The following is a 6,282-nucleotide window of genomic DNA, read 5'->3' as shown; positions in this document are numbered from 1 at the left end:
CACTTTGTGTCAAAAAGGTTGCCGACCCCTGATTAAAGCTAGACTAGATGATGAGCAGTGGATAGCACTTAGACATCATACAAGATGTAAGAGTCTAACTGGAGCAGAGAGAATCCTTCAGTTGAACAGAGCGACACAGACCAGTGGTGCTGCCAGGACCAAGAGGCTCACTGCAGAGGTGGAGGCTCTGTTGCACAAGTTACTGGAACAGCACCTCGCGCCCAACAGTGCCGACGCAATACACTCGACCCCTGTACTGCAGCTCTTAACGTGTACCTTAAAGACTGCATGCACGCGTGTGCGCACACACACACACACACACACACACACACACACACACACACACACACACACACACACACACACACACACACACACACACACACACCTCTCTGAACCAGCTGTAAACACTTTCACTACTTTTTAATTCACTGTGAAATACAACATATTTTTTATCATTCAGCAATGTTGTCTGAAAATCAGTGGTGACCTTAAAAGTCTATCTGAGCTGAGGAATGTGAAATGTTTGTGTAAAAAGGAGAGGCAGTTGTATGAAGTAATAAGTATATTACGTGTTGCCGTCGCGCAACGATCCTGCTTGGTCTTGCCGTCGGGACCCCCCATACCACATACATGAGTCTTGGTGCAGTCGGTGTTATCTTTGTCACACCTATAGCACTTCAAGGCAGAGGCTAAGATAACAGGTAGACAATATCACACAGGTTAGAATGGAAAACTAATGTAAACTTTACACACATTCCAACACACCTATTTGTTTGTTTACCAAACAAATGTTTATAATTCAAACACTTTAATGAGCAGTGTAAATCTGGGTAATAATATAAATATATATATATATATATATATAGTTTATTTTTAAGGTAGATTGACACTCGCAGATATCTAAGTGATAGCTTGGGCAGATGTTAGTAGGTATAGACCCCTTAACAGACGATGTCACACTGGTTGCAAGCGTCATACTGGTTGCAAATGAAACCCATTCTGTCAGGTCTCGCTAGGACGCGCCTCACTAGCCAACACACAAGAGGGGGTTGGGTACCCCAAAACACCCCAAAACACCCCAAAACAACAGGTTGAGAATTGATTGCATGAAACAATCACCTGTGCATCCAGTCTCAATGTTAGTAAACAAATAATTGGTCTATATAATCTACTATAATATTAAGTTGATAGTAGGTATATAATCTATTATAATATTAACTTGTTAGTATATAATCTACTATAATATTAACTTGTTAGTACGTATATAATCTACTATAATATTAACTTGTTAGTAGGAATATAATCTACTAAAATATTAACTTGTTAGTAGGAATATAATCTACTAAAATATTAACTTGTTAGTATGTATATAATCTACTATAATATTAACTTGTTAGTAGGTATATAATCTACTATAATAACTTGCTAGTAGGAATATAATCTACTAAAATATTAAATTGTTAGTAGGAATATAATCTACTATAATATTAACTTGTTAGTATGTATATCATCTACTATACTATTAACTTGAGTATCACTCCAGATTCTATATGCTAAAGTCTGTGAAGGCTATGCATGTGAATGACAGTGGCAATTTACAGTGTGTGGGGATTTCACTGTCACAGTGAAATGACTGTATATTATTAATGTAGTTTTTGTATTATCATTGTCATTATTAATATTAATATTCACATGTTGTGAAAGGCAACAAAAATCATTAGTAAATACTTACCATGTGGTAAGAGCACGAGGCCAAGGATGAGTATGATCAGATGCATGGTGTTGGACACAGAGGTTCAAATGACTCATTGAGCAGCAGCGTTAACAGCTTTTAATACCTTTGTAAAGGGGGCGTGTCTGGTGTCTGCGTGGGAGTCAACCTGCTCATATGTACACATACAGTACTACATGTGTCATTTGTTCTACTGTAAGCCTTTATGATTTATTGTTGTTGAATTATAACCATCTAGATTGAAAAATAACAATAACCACATCTTAAGCTTTAGTAGGTTATCATCACCCATAAACTACATACAATACTGTGTGTGTGTGTGTGTGTGTGTGTGTGTGTGTGTGTGTGTGTGTGTGTGTGTGTGTGTGTGTGTGTTCAGACATCAGTTGTTTGTGTGCCTGTTGTGTGGTTGTGAGGCTGGGGCTGAGCAACTTGCGTGTGTGTGTGTGTGTGTGTGTGTGTGTGTGTGTGTGTGTGTGTGTGTGGGGGGGGGGGGGCACTATCCACTGGACAGGATTATATCGTACATGAGAAATCTTAGTTACAGTCTGTCTATGAAGCCATGTCTATGAATCATTATTAACATGTTTTAATACTTTATAATAATATGTGGCCCTGTAATTGGCTGCAGCAGCCAAGGAGCCACTTTTCTTTAATCAATATTTAATTAACGTTAATTATGTTATGGTCTCCGAACATCAATCCGATGAGAGAGTGTGGTTTAGCCGACACCAACTCGGGACTCCTGAATGAATGCCCTCCTCACTCTCTAATCTAAGGTCATCAGGGCCTTGAGCTCTGCATTGTTGTTAGCTAAGCTGTCGCTAGTTGCACTAGCCATTGATTGATTGAATATTTTATTAGGCAAAAAATGTAAACAGCACAATTACATTTATAATACTTTGACTAAAAGGTCCGTCCCAAAAAGTCCTTGCGGTCTTGTTTCCATTGGGGTCCTTGGTATTCAATTTATAGACATATATAGTAGCAACCAAACAGTTCAAATATCAACAAAACAAATAACACTATATGTACAAAACAACTAAAAAATGCAGGAAAAAAATAACATACAGGGGGGGGGGGGTCGTCTGTCTAACGGGAAATATGGTACTAGGCTATCTCCTCTTTTGGCCTCCAGAAAGGTGAGTTTTTAAGGCTGTTTTAAATGAGCCCAGCGAAGTAAATTTTTTGAGGGATGGGGTTAGACTATTCCAAACCTGGGTGGCAGTGCTGTAGAAGGTAGTGAGAAGAGAGATAGAGAGCCCTATTACATATTTTGAACGTAAAGGTATTAACGCAACTTCCCATGTTACAAGTCTGATTAATTCATATTTTTTGGTCGGTGAATTTTGCGGGAGGGCCGCTCTTTCTTAGTTTTCTCCGAGGCAGACTTACATGCAGGGACCAAAGCTTGCGTATATGTCATTAACATGCCTTATTCTTCATGCAAAATCAACAAATAGTGCCAAACCTCAAATAAAAAATGTATATAATGTGCCCAACATTTGTCAACACATAAAAGAATAAAGGTCGTGAGGTTGAACTTTATAAAATAATATAATAAGAAAATGAACTTTTCCACAATATTCTATTTTCTTTAGAAGGATCTGTATGTACAGGCTCACAATATGTGAGCTTGTAGATCGGCTATTTTATAGGGAATCAAGTGGTTAAACTTGCATCTTAAAAATATAAAGTGTGTCCAACTCTATTTGCTTCAACATGCTGACTGGTCCAGAATTCATCCACAGTGTAAATATTAACACTTAAACCCTATTTTAGTTCAGTGGTTCTCAACCTGTGGGTCGGGATTCCCTGGGGGTACCTACATGATTTTGTGGGGGTCCCCAGATGATAGTAAATTGAAAAATACCTATAAAAAACAAAAACAAAAAAAGGAAAAAACAAGCAATACTGCATCAAAAGTAATCAACAAACTATAATATAAGAACTGGTCAAACATAATATATAAGAAATAGCCGATTTACAAGCTCACAACACCCTTGCATCGTGAGGAATGAGCTTGTAGATATTTGGCTATTTTCACAATATTCATCGTTGGAACCGAGTCAAACAAAATGTAATGCCTCAACTCCTACAATTCTAAGTACTTGTCAGGGCACACCGGGTGGGGAATATTCCCTAGTCACTAGGGTTCAAGTTGTGAAAGTAAAATGAATAACATGCTAAACCATCATAGTTGGTGGTTTGTATTAAAGTGGTTAGGGCTACAACAGTTACTTCTGTACAATAAAATGTTTATTCATTATAATAAAATAAAATACAAGTTTATTCATTTGTATTGTAGCTGCGCGCGCGCACACGCACACACACACACACACACACACACACACACACACACACACACACAGCTGTTTAGCACCATTTACAGTATCGTGTGAGATATGATCTGCTGGTCCACAAATTTGATGATGAAATTGACCACTTCTGTAACTGCTCACTTCTCTCTTATTTTATCTTTTTGTAATCAGTTTCCTCCCATAACGTTAAAAAAGGCAAGTAGTATCAAAATATGAGATAGTTTCATTAGCCATGTGCAGTACAATACTGGTTTGTAAAAAAGACCGTAGGGGTCTTGCCCTATAGATTATCATGCTGGGGCCCTTTAATTTGAATTTATTGTATTGTATTTATTTGATTGATAGTTGAGATTTCACTACTTATTAGTGTGGTTGCCCTAACAGGGCAACCAGACTATTGTTATCCTCCGAGGCCCTAACAGTTTATTTTGGACTGCATCGCCTCCCACAGTTTATTTTTCACAATTTAGTGCCATATGTCAAAATGACCGGCTTCACCGGGAATCGTGCGCTTGTATTTTGCTAAGAGATTGGTTACATAGTTTAATTGATATTGATTTATTAGTGCATTAAATTTCCCCATCCACTTTAATGGGAAAATGAAAAAACTCCCATTCAAGTATTTTTTTTCTCAGAAACCGTAAGGGCTAGAGTTACAAGACTAGGAGGGGAGGTTCATAATTTAGTGCGAAATTATTAAAACAATAATTACACAAGTTGGCCTCATGGTGGCGCTATAACAGCCCACTTTACGTTTTGGCCTATAACTCTTGAACCGTAGGTCGTAGAATAAAAATCATTTTTTCCCTTGATTCCTTGGGTCATGACGTCGATATTTCTACCCAACGTGGACAGAGGTGCGAAGGCCTGGTCATCGCTGCTTGCTAACTTTGCATTTCGAGTCACATATAAAGGTCTTAGTAATGCATGTCAATAACAGCCCCAAAGGTCATACTGAAGGAATCGCCTAAACATTCAAAAAAAACACACAAGAGTGGGTGTTTATCACCTTAGTTTACCTTGGAAAATATTCAATGCAATACAACACACAAGAGTGGGTGTTTATCACCTTAGTTTACCTTGGAAAATATTCAATGCAATACTGTGTGGGGAGAAAACCAAAGGGAATGATGACAGATAAATGAGTGTAATGTAACACTTGTTTATGTGTTCTTACCAAACTCATTGAGGTTCTATGAAATTAGCCTGGAGGTATGACCACTAGATGTACTGTGTCTGAGCATGAATTCATGTTGTTGAAGGTTGTGTATGTGTATGCTCTCACGCAATGCCAATACATTCGAAACAAATACCTGATGATTGATGAGACGATATGGTAAGATTTACAGCTTTATCTTCCCTGAAACCAACAACCAGTCCTGTCTCTGCAGTCAGGCTCATGACCTGCCTTGAGGACATCAAGTGTTGCATGGCACACACCTTTGTACAGCTGCAACAATGCAACAATGAAGGCAAGCTGGAAGTTGTCCTGTTTGGCTCCCTCACGGTCACTCCATCACAGGGAATACTAACGGTCTTGGCAACCTAGGGACGCAGGAGGGGGGCGGAGGGGTTTGAACATACTCAGTTCCATTGGGGGGGGGGGGGTGAAGAAAAAAGAAAAAGAAAAAACCTCTACACTTCATGGAGTAAATTTTTTGTACCGAATTAACCAAATTAAAGTAAATTGTGATGCACACGCTGGGAACGCACATGCGTCCCATTCGGTTCTAAAATGCCCTCATGTGTCCACACTTGTTAAACCTAATGTGAAACACCTTGGTGAGATGTTTGATTCTGCCTTTAAGTTTAACAAGCAGGTAAAAGCAGTAGAAAAAAATCTGTTTTTTTTCTAGCTTCGAATCGTTTACAAAATCAAGCCATTTTTCTCTAACATAGACCTTGAGAAAGTCCTCCAGTCCATTTTTGGACTGGGGGGCTCTCTATATTGGGGCCTATTTAGTTTTAATTTAATTAAGGGTCGGGCTCTGGAACAGTGGGTATCAGTCGGCCCATTTTTCTAGAGGCCCCCCCTGATTCTTGGGCCCTGGTATGATGTCACAGTTATTAACTTTGCATTTCTTGTCACATATAAAGAGCCTAAGCTCTGAGCATGTCTGAGCATGTCAATAACAGCTCCAAAAGTCATACTGAAGGAATAGCCCCTAAACATTCACACAAGATGTAATCTCTCAAGAACAGCTTCTGCACTGCGTTGGAATCTGT

General features: G+C 38.7%; 1 long non-coding RNA gene across 1 annotated transcript; it reads right to left on the bottom strand.

Annotated features, from left to right (window-relative positions):
• Positions 1-1,801, bottom strand: LOC308077794. The gene is made up of 3 exons (XR_013932448.1): positions 1,736-1,801; positions 573-692; positions 1-284 (listed from the first exon to the last, which is right to left on the bottom strand). It is a non-coding gene; the product is annotated as an uncharacterized lncRNA (long non-coding RNA).
• Between the last annotated feature and the right edge of the window lie 4,481 nt (positions 1,802-6,282).

The sequence above is a fragment of the Gymnoscopelus braueri genome (genome assembly GCF_963280865.1).
Source record: "Gymnoscopelus braueri genome assembly, chromosome: 22".
In the NCBI taxonomy this organism is placed as follows: domain Eukaryota; kingdom Metazoa; phylum Chordata; class Actinopteri; order Myctophiformes; family Myctophidae; genus Gymnoscopelus; species Gymnoscopelus braueri.
The sequence above is the reverse complement of the archived record's forward strand: the minus strand, read 5'-3'. Positions and strand labels throughout refer to the sequence as shown.